At 48.8% G+C, this 17,107-nt stretch overlaps 1 protein-coding gene across 1 annotated transcript in view; it reads right to left on the bottom strand.

Annotated features, from left to right (window-relative positions):
* Positions 1-17,107, bottom strand: part of LOC119966444 (sickle tail protein homolog) — a 764,531-nt gene that overhangs the window by 683,761 nt on the left and 63,663 nt on the right. The gene's annotated exons all lie outside the window — the stretch shown is intronic.

Here is a 17,107-nt window from a genome sequence, read left to right as displayed (position 1 = left end):
GCTAACAATGCCATGATTTTATTTCAACGGACAGCAATTATTTATCAAACATTACCAACGAAGGCCTTATTGACCAATTGGGCGTGTCTCTAAATGGAAGATCCTTATTTTGCAATGGGAGTTGCTTTATTCAATATTTTGTATTAAATTGGAGGGGATAAAGGGTAAAATTATCTTAATTTGTGAAGAGTTCTGCTGTTTATTCAGAATTGATACGAGCTGCTTAACGCTCATTTCCAGCAGGTCTGTGGCCCAAATTGCTCTCGACCAATATAATGGAAGTCCTGTCTTTGGCAGGACCTACGAGTCATCCTTGGGATAGTAGAAAATGGAATAATGAACATGAGAATGTCCTCTTTCTTAGGTTGTTAGGCTGTTGGGAGTGAGATTACACAACAGTTTCACCTATTACAGTGAAATGTCAACCATTTATTTTGAAAGGTCATCATTAGATTGGCCTTTGGGTAACTTAATATTTCAAGATTGCATGAAGTAGCTGGGCATAATGGGTGAATCACATCGTGTATTTCATTCCTGCAGATGCTCTTTTCAAGAGATTCGATTATATTTTGGTTATACACTGGTAAGATTTTGGCAAGGCCAGTGTCAAATTTGTATTGTCCTTCCCCATAGGGTCGGAATGAGATCCTCTCTGCTGGGTGTTAACTCAGTCCAAAAAAGGGCAGCATGGTGGCACAGTGGTTAGCATTGCTGCCTACGGCGCTGAGGACCCGGGTTCGAATCCCGGCCCTGGGTCACTGTCCGTGTGGAGTTTGCACATTCTCCCCGTGTCTGCGTGGGTTTCACCCCCACAACCCAAAGGATGTGCAGGATAGGTGGATTGGCCATTCTAAATTGCCCCTTAATTGGAAAAAATAATTGGGTACTCTAAATTTATTTTTTAAAAACTCAGTCCAAAAAGTTGTTAATTCTCGGCTGCAGATTTGTCCCTTGAAGAGTGGAATGCATAAGCTGCTCGAAGCTCAAAACCATTCAGGGGCCAAATTATAGGTTCAGGCACCTTTTACCTACGCCCACTAAAATGGGTGCACTATTCAGGATGGCGGATTCCCTGACGCAGCTAAAAGTGGTGCATAGAGCCTACTTAACAAGAACCGTATGAGTAGATTCTTCCAGGAGGTGGAGGTTACATGTGAACGGTGCCAATGAGGCCTGGCCAACAACGCCCACATGTTCTGGTCTTGCCTCAGACTTGCGGGGTACTGGACAGCCTTCTTCGAGGCAATGTCCAAAGTGGTGGGAATGAGGGTGGAGCCATGCCCGAAAGTGGCGGTCTTCGGGGTTTCACACCAGCCAGATCTATTCCTGGGGAGGAGGGCGGACGGGCTTACCTTTGCCTCCCTGATTGCCCGCCGTAGAATCCTGTTCGGCTGGCGGTCAGCAGCACCACCTAAAGCTGCAGACTGGCTGTCCGACCTCTCGGAATCTCTCCAAATGGAGAAAATCAAATTCGCCATCCGAGGGTCGGACGACGGCTTCCACAGAACGTGGGAGCCATTCACCCAATTGTTCCGGGACCTGTTTGTGGCCAACGAACAAGCAGAAGAATAGCCAGGTAGCCAAGAATCAGGGGAAAGTAGCCAAAGCATGAGAGAGATAGATAGATTGGGAGAGGGGGCAGCTAAACCTAAGAGGAAAGAAAGGCGAACCACCGGGGGGGGGGGGGGGGGGGGGGGGGGGGGGGGGAGGGACATGGAACAAGAGAGAACCAGGGAGGTTGGGGAGTGGCAGAGAAATAACAGTTGGAAGGAGGGCATGGGATACGATAACAAACCTGGCATCTCCAGGAACAGAGAACAAGGAGAATACAGGCGAAACACAGGAGGAATGGCTGATGCAGAGGTGAGCGCAAGACGACAACGGCAACTTGCTTCCAACACCAAACCCATTTGAGTATTACCCATTGTAATTGTTTCTCTGACACCTAAATGTATATCAACCTCCTCAGTCTCCACCCCCACCCCTCCCTCCTCTCCACAGTCGCCTACTTCTGTGTTGTAAATAATTTTGGCAGTTAACAGAGTTGCTGCTGTTGAGCTGGTGCACAATACCCTATCAGCTATTCTATTTTATTTTTTATTTTATTTTTTATTATTACTTTTTTTTTGGTATGTTTGGGTGTGTCCTTCTCTTCTGATATATATATATATATTTCTCATTCTGTGAACTTTGTTCAAAAACCCAATAAAAACATTTATTAAAAAAAAGGATGGCAGATTCCCTCATGTCAATTAATGACAATAATGATCTTTATTATTGTCACAAGTAGGCTTACATTAACACTGCAATGAAGTTACTGTGAAAATCCCCTGGTCACCACATTCTGGAGCCTGTTCGGGTACACAGGGAGAATTCAGAATGTCAGATTCAAACAGCACAGGCGCGATTCTCCCCAACGGCCGCCGCGACGAAAGGCTGTGACGAAAACGGCCGTGTTTTACGGCCGCCTCCGCCCCCCCGACCGGGAACCGATTCTGCTCCCCGGTCGGGGCTAGCATCCCGCGGCCGTGAACTCCGGCTAGCCAGAGTTAGCGACGGCTGACGCGTCAGATGACGTCAGCCGCGCATGCGCGGATTGGACGACTCCAACCCGCGTATGCGCGGATGACATCATTACGCATATGCGTGAAACCCGCGCATGCGCGGTCCAGTATGCCCCTCAGCCGCCCGCGAATGGATACAGCGGGGCGGCGGAAGGATAAAGAGTGCGCGGGGTAAGTACCCGCTGCCCGCGATCGGTGCCCACCGATAGCGGGCCCATGGCACCCTTGGCACGGCCGTGGTACTGCCGTGCGAATCGGTGCCATGGTTCCCCAGATCGGGACTTTACGGCCGTTTTTACGAACGGTCAGACCAGGTGTGATTTACGTTCATAAAAACGGCCGTAAAGGCCTTGGAAATCGGCCCATCGGCCAGCTGAGAATCGCTGCTCGCCGTAAAAAAACAGCGAGCAGCGATTCGTGTCGGGAGGCGGCCGTGGGGGGCGGGGAGAATAGTGGGAGGGCGTCGGACCAGCGTGGCCGTAAACATTTACGCCGCCCGCTATTCTCTGCCCCGTCGTGAGTGTGGAGAATTCCGCCCCACGTCTTTCAGGATTTGCTCCCAGAGGAAACCCATGCAGACACAGGGAGAAAATGCAGACTCCGCACAGACAGTGACCCAAGCCGGGAATCGAACCTGGGACCATGGTGTTGTGAAGCAACAGTGCTAACCACTGTGCTACCATGCTGTCCTTTGTAAATTCCCTTTGTACTTTTTGTTCTTTGGTCACAGTGCCCCTTTTTTTTTTTTTAATTTAGATTAGCCAATTATTTTTTCCAATTAAGTGGCAATTTAGCGTGGCCAATCCACCTACTCTGCACATTTTTGGGTTGTGGCGGCGAAACCCACGCAGACACAGGGAGAATGTGCAAACTCCACACAGACAGTGACCCAGAGCCGGGATCGAACCTGGGACCTCAGCGCCGTGAGGCGGTTGTGCTAACCACTAGGCCACCGTGCTGCCCTTCAGTGCCCCTTTAAGGGGTATCCAGTTTTATTATATTCTCTTAAACCTTTTGTTAATTTGCCCCCTTTTAATTGATTGGTCAATTAGTTCAACAATACAAATAGATTTTTTTAACTGAAACTTTGAGGTTTGAGTTTGGAGGCGCTGTTTGTAATGTTGAACTCTTATTTTTTTTTTTAAAAGCCTGACTGAATAAAGACTGAATTTTTAAAAAGGATGGCAGATTCCCTCAAGTCAATTAATGACAATAATGATCTTTATTATTGTCGCAAGTAGGCTTATATTAACACTGCAATGAAATTACTGTGACAATCCCCTAGTTGTCACACTATGGCGCCTGTCCGGGTACACTGAGGGAGAATTCAGAATGCCCAGTTCACCTAACCAGCACATCTTTTGGGACTTGTGGGAGGAAACCGGAGCACCCGGAGGAAAGCCACGCAGACACGGGGAGGACGTGCAGACTCAGTACAGGCAGTGATCCAAGCGTGAATCGAACCTGGGACCCTAGCACTGTGAAGCAACAGTGCTAACCACTGTGATACCGTAATTATCAAGTAATGGTAATGCAAGTTAGATTAACAGCAAGCACCTTGGCAATTACCGTATGTCCACAAAGAATAATTATTTTCTTCGAGACCCTCACGCTGTATTTCTGACTTAATGCAAACATTCCTGCAGTAGAGACACAATGATGGCTGAACTTAAGGACTTATGAAAGAAAAGACCAATCTTGATAGCTGCAGGGGTGGGGGGGGGGGGGGGGGGGGTGATTCTCCGAGCCCTGTGCCGGGCCGGAGAATCACCGCAACCGCACCACGCTGCCCCAACGCCAGCGAGTGATTCTCCGAGGTGCGAGAATCGACGTAATTTGTGCCCCCCCCCCCGGGCCTACTTTCCTGCACGGCAGGCCCCTGAACACAGATGCTACGTTGAGTCGGGGCCAGCGGGCAGAAGAAGTCCCCCACGGTTGCGCAGCTTGGCGCGGCGCAACTGCGCATGCACGGGTTGGCACAGCACCCATTTGGTGCCAGGGAGGGAGGCCGGAGCAGCGTGAACCGCTCCAGCGCCATGCTGGCCCTCTGTGGGGGACAGAATCGGTCGTCCCCTTGCCCGTTTTGCGCCATCGTGAAACGCGACAGCGTTCACGACGGCGCAAACACATGCACTCCATTTTGGAGAATCGCCCCCGGGATGTTTCCTCCACCAAGGATAAATCTCAGTTTCCAAGAGTAATTGCAGGCTACCTATGGAGGTTTCTGTGATCTTTGACAATTGATAACATTGCTTTGGGCCAAGACAATTCTGCTCGACTACTCCCTTTATTGAGTTTGTGATACAAGTGTCAACATCAAGGTAAAACTACTGATATTCACAATGTGAACACATGGGGTGATAGAAGGCCAAATGGCATCACTCAGGACTGCTGGGTTTATTGATTTTAATGTTAAAATTCAATCATGCTGCCTGCAAGGTGTACAGCAGAAACTTTCTAAACAAATGACAAATTGTGTTTCTGCTCTGCCTTCAGCATAGAAAAGGTGCAATGCAAGTCAGAGAATGTTCAAACAGAATTTCACACAAAGCCACAAAGGCAGATTACCCAAAGCTTGGCTGAAGAGGTACCTGTTGAGGAGCATCTTAAAATCAAGAGAGATAGAGAGATAGTGAGGCAGAGAAATTTAGGAAGGAACTCCCAGAGCTTAGGCCCTTGGCAGCTGAAGGTACCAATGCCAATGTGAGCAATCAAAAATCAAGGATGGTCAAGAGAGCACAATTGGAGGATGCAGATACCATGGAGAGTTAGTCTTATAATAATAATGTAATAATCTTTGTTGTCACAAGTAGGCTTACATTAACACTGCAATGAAGTTACTGTGAAATCCCCTAGTCGCCACACTCCGGCACCTGTTCGGGTACACAGGGAGAATTCAGAATGTCCAATTCACCTCGCAAGCACATCTTTCGGGACTTTTGGGAGGAAACCGGACCACCCAGAGGAAACTCACACAGACACAGGGAGAACGTGCAGACTCCGCACAGACAGTGACCCAAGACGGGAATCGAACCTGGGACTCTGGTGCTGTGAGGCATGCTGCCTTGAGTTATGGAGCTGGAGGAGATTACAGGGATGGGTAGAGGCAGGTTATTCATTAGAAGTACAAAAATACTGTCAAAACCTCAAAACAAGCCCTCCAAAAATGAGGGATTAAATTCGTTCTCCCTTACCAAATCAATGAATCAACAGCATTCTGCTCATCATCAAAGTGCTTGCATGCAGTCCCTCATAAGTTAGGTTGTTGAAAATCAACTGTTACCAGGTCATTCCTGAGGCTCGCAGCAATAAATCTGATTCCACGATAATAAACCTGTCTATTGCTGAGGTGAAATCCTGTGCTGCCACTGAACTTTCTAACTCTCTTTCTCAAGAGTTGGCACCTGACCTTGCATGTCACCTTACAGCTTAATGGTGGTGTATCTTTGCCACCATGAACTACAAGCCAAAGAAATACCATCCTGTCAAGTGGCTATGGTAGATTCACCTGCAGGTCCATTCAGAAATGACCAATTTGAAGCCAGGTCTGAACTGGAATGTTAGACCAGAAATCACACTGCTTTGTCAGCTGAAGATGTTGCAAGGGTTTGTGGTCAGTTTGTAAACTCTGTGGTAAATGTCAGACTGGTGATTTCGACATTTTGTTTTTAATTTATATTACATGGCACTAAATTAACATATGCATATGCCATTGTACACTGCCAGGAATCCAATTTTTCTCACAAACATGCAGCGGTTTAAATACTTAGGGCGCTATCTTCCCAAAAGGGAATAAAGTTCACGAGTGAGCTCATTTTGCCTGGCACTCGCAGTGCCGAAAAACATAAAGGGCGGGATTCTCCGTTTCTGACACTAAGTGATGTGTGGAATTTCATAACAGCAAAATTGGCGCCGCATGTGGACCGATTCTGCTACTGTTGAAAGGCTAGCAACAGGGCCACATGGAAAACAATAGATTCCATACGAAACGGTGCCAGATTCTCTGGTTTTGCAATTGTGATTGACACTCAGGAAGCTGACAAGCTGCAGCCGCATATACACACTTCACTCCCCACACACACCATCCCAGCCAACAAGATCTAAAACGTGCAGCCCCACTTTCGCGGACACAGAGCTTGAGATCCTCCTGAATGCGGTGGAGGAAAGGCGGGTGACTCTGTACCCGAGAAGGAAGCTGCCAGCCGCTGCCGTTCATTGCACCATTGGCAACATAGTCCGGACCGGCCAGCAGTGCCGTAAAAAAACTGCACAACCTCCTCAGCGTGGCCAGGGTGAGTAGGCAGCACTGTGTCCCTGGCACTAACCCCCATAACCACACACACCATAACCCTACCCCCCCCCCCCCCCCCCCACCCGGAGGACAGCCAAATTCCCACACTGCACCACATCGACACCCACACCAGCTGCCGTGGCCAGGTGCCCTGGCCTCTTGAGGCCACTAGCTACCCACCCCCTGGGCTGCCTGGGTTGGATGTCCAACACGGTTGTCTTCTGTTTGCCAGCAGCCCCCCACCACCCCCCCAAGAGGAGAAGGCCTCAGACAACCATTGGAAGTGGGAGAAGACAGGATGGGGACCGCCAGACCTGCGATCCCTCACTGTCCCTGGGCATGACCGTCTGCCCAGAGGAAAGCACCACCTCACCCCACGGCCTAATCATGCATTGTATATTACAGGACCTGCTGGTGACCCGGGGGGGGGGGGGGGGGGGGGGTGTCCTAGCAACAAGGATAGCAGCTCAGACACCAACCCCTCCGGAGAACCGGAGCTTGGATTGGAGGATGTGAGTAATTTTCCTTCACAGCTGTCTCCAACACGCTCCACCCTGCCAGAGACAGTCACCTCGGTTGGGCATGTTAGTGAAGACAATACCTGGAACAATATCTGGTGCACACCACAGAGGTGCTCTGGTACAGCATGTGGAGGTAGGAACACCTGAGGTGGCAGCCGGTTGGAGGGAGGGCCGACTCCAGGGACTGGCTGCTGTCCAGATGGGTTTCAGGAACAGACAGTCTCATCATCAATTGTGGAGATGCAGTCGTGGAGCCAGGGGCTACATGAAGGGTTGTCGATAAGCATCCAGCACCAGCAGGTGCAGTTGGAAGAGTCCAGCCGTATGCAGCAGCGAGAGGTGCCACCCAGGCCAACATCGCATGGGTGGAGTCTGCAGTGTTGGTATTGGGGGTGATGGTTTCGGCTATGATTCAGCATGTCCAAGGTCTGGGGCTTTCTGTGCAGGCGCTGGCCGAGGCCCAGGACAGGGTTGCTGACTCACAGGTAATAGTGTGCCAGAGCCACCTGAACATCGCCGCGACACTCCAGAGCGTAGCTCAGTCACAGTGGGGCATGGCTAGGAAAGTTTGTGGCATTGCCCAGGTGCTAGCCAATGTGGCGCAGACACAGAGGACGGGGAGGTGGCCCAGTCCCAGAGGGAGATGGTGCAGTCACTGGCTGATGTGACACAAACCCAGAAGGTAGTGGCACAGTCGCAGCATGATATGGTGCAGTGCCAGACGGAGACGGTCCACTCCCTATGTTCCATGGCCATGAGCGTGTGGACCCCAGTCGAGACCAGAGTGGGCCTCCAGGACTGGCAGCACAAGGTGATGGGGGAGCCTCAAGCATTGCCTCTGCTCGCAGCCCCACTCCATGGAGTAGCCTTAGGGCCATCGGGCACCCCGAGGGGGGAGGTGGTGCTGGGGCCCGTGCCGGTGACTCCCGCAGGTGAGGTGCCGGAACACCGCAGCACCTCTGATTCCCACCCCTTTCCGTCTCTGTTGCATCTGGTGGGGAGTGGGCAGAACAGGGTGGCACCATGCCACCTGGGGCACCCGAGCTGCAGCCGGGTCCCTCCCTGCAGCCTCCACTCCTGCTGTACCATCTGAGAAACCACCTCGATGCAGCGTTGGGACCCGTAAGGCCAGAAAGTTAGACACTAGTTACGTTGGCACGGGTGCACAGCTCAGTTTAGTTATAAGAGATAGGGCACAGATCCGCAAATATTTGTTCACAATAAACACCTGTTGCCACTGTTTCAACCTGTCTCGGTGCTCTGTCTGATGGGTGTGAAGGGTGGGCTGTTCTGAGCTGGCCAGGAGGGTGGCGGGGAGGAGGGCATGTCCTGCCCACCCTTGTCTTGCCCCGCATGCTCCTCATCGGATGAAGCCTAGAAATCCATCTCCTCCTCCAGCACATCACCCCTCTGATATGCAACATTGGGGGCCTGTGATCCGCTTGGAGACCGCCACGAGTGCTGTTCCATCCAGTCCCCATTTGTGGTGACCAGTACCAAACGGTGCCCAGGGTCCCCGAGGTGAATGGATTGAATCGCAAAGCCAATATTACCCTGTGAATCTGTACATTAGAGTCAGGCTAACTGCCTCCCTGTAATGTACAGATTTGCCAAAAACTGATTGCGTTGAATCTCGCGAGGCCTTACAAGCCGGGTAAATTCCGGGAGTGGGGTCTCCCGGCTTTCACCGGCCATGCTGCGCCCCAGTGAGCAGCTTTTCCGACGCACCGTGTCCGAAAAATCGCGCCCGTAGTCATTTGTCAGCCTTGGCTGGTGCTGAAAGAAACTTTCCATGTGTTCTCAGATGAATGTTGTGAGAACAGAAAAATAATTCACCATGGAAGGAGGAGCAGCACAGATCAATACAGAATCCCAGTTTAACCTAGGAGTTGTGGGGATATAGAAGGTGTTATAATCAGGGAGGCCCTAAGAACCAGTTACAGGTTTTATGTGACTTGCCACCTCTAGCACATTAGAGCAAAAAACGGCCTTCTAGTTTGCATCTCAACATCTTGAGCCTAGCCATCCTACACATTGGCAGATTAGTGAAATTGGAAATCTGGTGTGTTTGGCTAGGGGGGGTCCAGTTGTGTCAAAGTGGGCTACGCTCAAAATACTGATGCTCAGATTAGGGATTTGGAAATTTTCATGGTTCGCCATATGGGACACTTCAAGGCACTAGTTAGATAGTGTTTCTAACACTGCCCTTTGTAACTCAGATTCCAGACGGCAATCAAGCTCAGGCAACCTTTTCCTGCATCTATTTCCTGAAACAGTGCAAGGGAATGAGTTCAGGAACTGAGCGCAAAAGCCCCGAACCCAAAAGCAAGTGTCATTCAGTTTTCTCGCGTGCTGATTTCCAAGTTCAGTTTTTAATAAGCAAATCGTTAGCATGAGATTTTTGTGTTATTGTTTGGGCCTCTTAAAATAAAACCTGTCTGAGACTCCCTGCTTTCAAATGATGCCCTTTGTGATCTGGATGTTTATAGTTCTGGTGGCAGGAAACAAAAATAAAAATCGCTGTGCAATTTACCCGAATCAGTGGAAGCATCATGGACGAGAATTCAAATGAGTTACAGAATTTATGTGCAGAAGTTTAACCAGCAGAATGACAGCTACATGGTAATCTAATTATCTATACACACAAGTGACACGTCCTCCAAAAACAATTTACTGATTACTCAGCTTTTCTCAAGTCAAAATAAAAGTTTCACATTCTGAAGAAATCAGTCAAGTTGTCAATTAACAGTTATTAGTTTATGAGTCTCCTTTTTGGGGCATAACTGCAGTTGCTAATACATAGAATATTCTTTTCATTGTTCAGGTTGTGATGAACTAAAGGTCTGCCTTCTCTTTAGTACACTTCCATAAAAATATCCACAGCCAGCACATTTGTAAAATTCCAAGCTCATTCAGTTGTTTTAGAGAAAGCTCATACGATGCTATTTAGTGCATCACACATATGTAATAATTCAGACATCAACATGCTTGAACAAACTTTTCAATGCAACGACATTGCAAATTTTGAACACATTTCAGTAATTCCACTCTTGCATTAGTATGTCATACATCAGCCCACCGATTGTCATCTGTCTTCCATGTGATTTTAAAATTTGTTTGCTTCATATTTAATTTATCAAAGGTTCAATCCTGACACCCCAATTTCAAAGCTTTTAATCAACCGCAGAGGGAATTTCTAGAAGTCTGAGGACTGACACTTTTGTTCTCAAACATCACATTCACATTTTTAGATCAACTATAAAGCATGAAACCGTTCAGCAATTTTCTTACTGCTTGATTAAGCAATGGTGATTCAATAGAACAGCAGTATAAAATCTTCAGGAGTTCCAAGAAGATAATATGAACATAGATTTATTTGGAGTACCAAAAATAAAGGTCGCAACACGGCTTACAGCACACAAGTCCAGCCGAGACTACCGATCATGCCGGTCCCAATCTGGGCCGGCTTTTAAGCAATAGTTTCACAAGCTCCAGTTTCTGGGCCTCCGCTCCTCAGCAGGGGAGCTTGCATGCCACGAGCCCCAGGGGGAAGCCAATTGGGTAATTCCCCCTGGGTCTTGAGAGGGTTGTTACATCATACAAGTCGTAGACAGAGTGGTCTTGTGAGAAAGTGGCTACATAAGAGATTATGTGGCGCGAGCACAGGAGTTATCCCCGGAATCTCGGCCAAAGCACGAGTACTGTAAATAAACTACATTTGTTGGAAGTGCTTGATGTCGGTGATTTGAGCAACCCACAAACTTCTACACAAAAGTTGACAGAGGCAAATGACACAAAGTTACAGGTTTAACCATACCTTCTTGGGAGACTCATGATGGGTGAACTACGCATTTTCAAGAGACAATTTTTCAAATCCACATTCTGCAATGACCAGAAAGCTATGTTCAATAAAATGTGGAGATGCTTTCTGGATAAGCTGGATTTTCCAAGAGTGGAGGATGAGCGGGTGGTGGGTCTGGGGGCCCCAATCGAGTTGGAGGAGCTGATGGAGGCGCTGGGGAGCATGCAGACAGGGAAAGCACCGGGACCTGATGGGTTCCCGGTGGAGTTTTATAAGAAATTCTCGGATCTGCTGGGCCCGCTGCTTGTGAGGACCCTGAATGAGGCGAGGGAGGGGGGGGGGCTTTGCCCCCGACGATGTCTAGAGCAATAATCTCACTGATCCTGAAGCGGGATAAGGACCCCCTCCAGTGTGGGTCTTACAGGCCGATCTCACTCCTCAACGTGGACGCAAAGTTGTTGGCAAAGATACTGTCCAGGAGGGTGGAAGATGTGGTCCCGATGGTTATCCATGAGGACCAAACGGGGTTTGTGATGGGGAGGCAGCTGAATGTCAATGTGCGGCTGCTTCTTAATGTCATAATGATGGCGTCGGCGGATGGGGAGGCGGAAATAGTAGCATAGATGGATGCGGAGAAAGCTTTTGACAGGGTGGAGTGGAGCTACCTGGAGGTGGTTTGGGTTTGGTGAGGGATTCATTAGCTGGGTGAGACTGCTGTATAGTTCCCCGGTAGCGAGTGTGGTGACGAATGGGAGGAGGTCGGAGGACTTTCGGCTGTCCCAGGGGACAAGGCAGGGGTGCCCCTTGTCTCCCCTGCTCTTCGTGTTAGCAATTGAGCCCTTGGCCATGGCGCTGAGGGATTCGAAGAACTGGAGGGGGATTGTGTGTGTGGGGGGGGGGGGGGGGGGGGGGCACCGGTTGTCGCTGTACGCGGATGAGTTACTGTTGTACATCGCGGATCCGGCATGGGGGATGCCGGAGATGTTAAGGATACTTGGGGAGTTTGGGGATTTTTCAGGCTAAAAGCTCAACGTGGGGAAGAGTGAGCTGTTGGTGCTGCACCTGGGGGACCAGGAGAGGGAGATAGGAGAGCTCCCATTGAAGAGGGCGGAGAGGAGCTTTAGATATCTTGGGGTCCAGATAGCTAGGAGCTGGGGGGGCTCTGCATAGGCTAAACTTTGAGGCTGGTGGAACAGATGGAGGAGTTGTTTAGGAGGTGGGATGCGCTGCCACTCTCTTTGGCGGGTAGGGTCCAGTCAGTTAAGATGACGGTGCTCCCGAGGTTTTTGTTTCTCTTCCAGTGCCTCCCCATATTGATTCCGAAGGCTTTTTTTTAGGAGGGTTAATAAGAGTATTCTGGGGTTCGTGTGGGCACGGAAGACCCCGAGAGTGAGGAGGGTATTCCTGGAGCGAGGCAGGGAGGTAGGCGGCTTAGCGTTGCCCAACTTGTATGGGTATTACTGGGCTGCGAATGTGGCAATGATTCGTAGGTGGGTGATGGAGGGGGAGGGTGCCGCATGGAAGAGGTTGGAGGTGGCGTCCTGTGTGGGTACGTGTTTGGAGGCATTGGTGACGGCCCCACTCCCACTCACCCCGGCAAGGTATTCTACGAGTCCAGTAGTGGTGGCTTCCCTCAAAATTTGGGGGCAGTGGAACGGCATAGGGGGGAAGTGAAGGCCTCAGTGGGGGCCCCGATACTGGGCAATCACCGGTTTGCACCAGGGAGAATAGATGGTCGGTTTTTCAGTTGGCATAGGGCAGGCATCAGGCGGATGGGGGACCTTTTCCTCGATGGGAAGTTTGCAACTTTAGAGGAGTTGGAGGGGAAGTGGGGCCTCCCCCCTGGGAATGCTTTCAGGTATATGCAGATTAGGGCGTTTGTTAAGCGGTAGGTGGCGGAGTTCCCACTACTGCCGCCTAGGGGGGTGCAGGATAGGGTGCTCTCGGGGACGTGGGTCGGTGAGGGTAGGATTTCGGCAATTTATCAGGTGATGCAGAAGGAGGAGGCGGCCTCGGTGGAAGAGCTGAAAGCGAAGTGGGAGGAGGAGCTGGGGGAGGAGATCGACGAGGGGACGTGGGCGGACGCCCTGGGGAGGGTGAACTTATCCTCTTCTTGCGCACGGCTCAGCTTAATTCAGCTGAAGGTGCTGCATAGGGCGCACATGATCGGGGCCAGGATGAGCCGGTTCTTTGGGGGAGAGGACAGATGTGGGAGGTGTTCGGGAGGTCCGGTGAACCACACCCATATGTTCTGGGCGTGTCCGCCGTTGGAGGGGTTTTGGAAGGGGGTGGCGGGGACCTTGTCCAAGGTGGTCGGTTCCAGGGTGGAACCAGGCTGGGGGCTCGCGATCTTTGGGGTAGCATCGGAGCTGGGAGTGCAGGAGGCGAGAGAGGCCGGTATCCTGGCCTTTGTGTCTCTAGTAGTCCGGCGTAGGATTCTTTTACAGTGGAGGGACGCGAAGCCCCCGAGCCCGGAGGCCTGGATCAATGACATGGCCAGGTTCATCAGGCTGGAGAAGGTTAAGTTTGCCCTGAGGGGGTCGGTACAAGGGTTCTTCCGGCGGTGGCAGCCCTTTCTCGATTTTCTGGCGGAGGGCTAGAGGGAGGTCAATCTCAGCAGCAACTGGGGGGGTTAGGGGTCTGTTAAGGGGGTTTGTTTTTGCGACTGTTTGTTTGCTACTTTCTTTTTTTTTGTATTGTTATTAATTTATTGCTTTGTATTGGGGGGGGGGGAAATCTTCTTTCTGTTTATTTTCATACCTTGTTTATTTTATTGTTGGGAGAAAATTTGTTGTTGAAAAATTTGAGTAAAAATTATTTTAAAAAAATAAAATAAAATGTGGAGATACAGGATGAACACTCCAACAAAATCAATACTCGGAGAAATCAGAAAGTGGACCTGATTTTTTTTTCATTTTAAGATCATGCGGAGCCATACCTTCCTGTGTGTAAATCAAATGATAGTGGACTCAGTCCAGTATCAACATCAAATTTTCAAATGAAATTCTTTTGCTCCCCGTTTCATATTTCAAAAGACTTGAAGTGAAAACTTTTGATACTTGAATTGGACTTCATATTTTGATGTTTATCATTTATTTGCCTTGTGATCAGTAAATGGTCCTAAACGGACTGAATTCTGCCGTGCTCAAATAATTCTGTTCTAAATTTATTCTTGTTGGCTTGCATGAACACTACTGCCCACAAGGTCATGTTCCACTGAACTAATTCAGACTGGTTTTGCCTGCAGACATGAGCAGAATGACCAACATGACCTCAATATGCCTCAGCGATCACAGAGAAAGGGGCAAAGGAACTCACTGAAAGCAATAAACAAATTTACCTTTTAAAAATAAATGACTTCATTGGGTTGTGCTTTCCTTTTAAATGTACAGACTAATAAATCTGCCTGATAGGAATGATCTCATAGTCCTTTGTACTTTCAAGTGCTGACATGGAATAAATTCAGATCAACCAGCAGATTTTTACCTGCACAGATGAGTTGTAACTCCCATTGGAGATGCAGCTCCATCTAGTGTAATAAGAAGCAAACAGTCTTCAGTAATAAAAGCAGTTGACTTTTAGCATTGCCTTCTGTAGTTGAGAGCATCGAATTATCAGCAAACTCGAAAACTTCATAGAAGCTTTCTGACTTGGCATTTTAAACTGACGATACCCAACAAAATTAAATTCAGGCCAATTTGAATTCTGGAAATGCACAGATCAGGCATCAGTGGGAAAATGAACAGATGTAACAATTCAGGTCAATCACTTTTCATCAGAGACCCGAAACGTTAACTCGGTTTCTCTCTCCAGAGATGCTGCCTGACCTGTTAGGTATTTGCAGCATTTTGCTTTATTCAAAAATTTCAATGTCGGCAGTACAATTTTAATTTTGCTTTGTTATATTCAAAATTCAGAAGAGTCTCTGGTGAAAATAAAGTTTCAAATACAGGCAGTTATAAGTTAAGAATTCGGTCTTAGGTTAAATAAAAATATTTTCCCAAATACCATCAAGGCAAGAGATTTGGCTGTGCACTGGTAGTAAAATACTTCATGATCAAGTTGATTATTGAGTGAAAACATTTTAAAATGCTGTCTGGAACAAAAAAAATCTAAGTTCACAAATATCTGCTGTTAAATTAAATTCAAGTATACATCAATTTATAAACAGACGTTCTCCCACAATATTGACTGAAGATGATGAATACAGTAGATCATGGTTACAGCCTTGAGCATTAAACGGGACCTCCTCTTGTACAAGGATGAGCCTGATACAGTTCAAGGTAGTGCACAGGGTGCTTATGACTCGGGCGAGAATGAGTGGGTGCTTTCAGGAGGTAGCAGATGAATGTGAGAGGTGTCGGCGGGGGCCAGCGAATCATGCACACATGTTTTGGGGTTGTGAGAAATTGGGAAGATTCTGGGCGGGAGTGTTCGCGGTCTTAGCCAGGATAGTGGAGGACAGTTTGGTGGCGATATTTGGGGTTTCAGAGAAGCCGGAGCTCATGGGGAGGAGGAAGGCCGATGTCTTGGCCTTCGCCTCTCTGATTGCACGGTGCCGAATTTTGCTGGAGTGGCGGTCGGCATCGCCACTGGGGGTAGCAGCATGGTTGGGTGACCTGTGTGACTTCCTGCAGTTAGAGAAGATAAAGTATGAGTTAAGGGGCTCAGCAGGGGAGTTTGAGAAAAGGTGGGGGATATTTGTGACTGTGTTTGAGGAGCTGTTCATCGCAGGGGGGGGGGGGGGGGGGGGGGGGGGGGGGGGGGGGGTTTGAAAAAGGAGAAAAATCTGTACAAACTGTATAGTTGATTGTTGGGAAGAATGTTTCCCGGGGTGTTTATTTGCTGTAACCTACTTTGATACAACTTTGAATAAAATGCGTTTAAAACAAAAATGAATTCCCCTCTCGCCCACAAACCTAGCCACTAGAATTAGAGAGACAATAATCTACCTACATTGGATACAAACGTTTACCATTTTGTGACAACTCTAAATTTAAAATGCAATACTTTTAAGGCATTTTAGATGGCTATTTGACCGTACATGAACATCAGTGAGCCGCAAACTGTGCTGCTCAGCTGGTGATGGTTGACAGTGAAAGCTATTTTTACACATATAAATGCAACAGTCACATTTAACATTCGAGTCCAAAAGTATAATTAAGGTTACCCATGTTGAGATTTATATCGCAGTAGCTGAAGTAAATATGCAAAAGCAGGTGAACTTACAGCTGTGATACATTTTTGCACCATAAATATATCTCAGATACCAAAGATCGATTAAACCAGTGGAATTTGATTTATTTTCTGACTAAATTTGAAATTACAATGTACATTCCTTTGCTTCTCTAATGAAAATAAGACGACGTAGCTTTGGCAGCAAGTGCAAGCCTGGGTGTACATGTTCAAAGCTTAATACTAAAGAAGCTGGAAATCTGAAATCAAAATAGAAAATGCTGGAAATATTGCTGGTCAGGTAGCATCTGTGGAGAGAGAGAAACAAAATTGATGTTTCAAACCTGAATTGTTAACTGTTTCTTATTTCAGGTGCTGCCTAATCTGTACAGTATTCCCAGCATTTTCTGATGTATGGATTTTGGTTTTGATGGATGTATGCATTCCGTCCTTTTCCATCTCAGGGGCGAAATTCTCCCCTACCTGGCGGGGCGGGGGGTCCCGGCGTAGCGGAGTCGCGCCAACCACTCCGGCGTCGGGCCTCCCCAAAGGTGCGGAATTCTCCGCACCTTTAGGGGCTAGGCCCACGCCGGAGTGGTTCCCGCTCCGCCTACTGGCGTCAAAACTGGCGCCAACGGCCTTTGGTGCTATGCCAATCGGCGTCGGGGCTGGCTGAAATGCCTTCGCCGGTCGGCATGAGTCCCTGCATGCGCCAGAGCGTCAGCGGCCGCTGACGTCACCACCGGCACATGCG

This window comes from Scyliorhinus canicula, chromosome 5, assembly GCF_902713615.1.
Source record: "Scyliorhinus canicula chromosome 5, sScyCan1.1, whole genome shotgun sequence".
NCBI classification, from domain to species: domain Eukaryota; kingdom Metazoa; phylum Chordata; class Chondrichthyes; order Carcharhiniformes; family Scyliorhinidae; genus Scyliorhinus; species Scyliorhinus canicula.
This window is presented reverse-complemented; position numbering and strand designations above follow the sequence as displayed.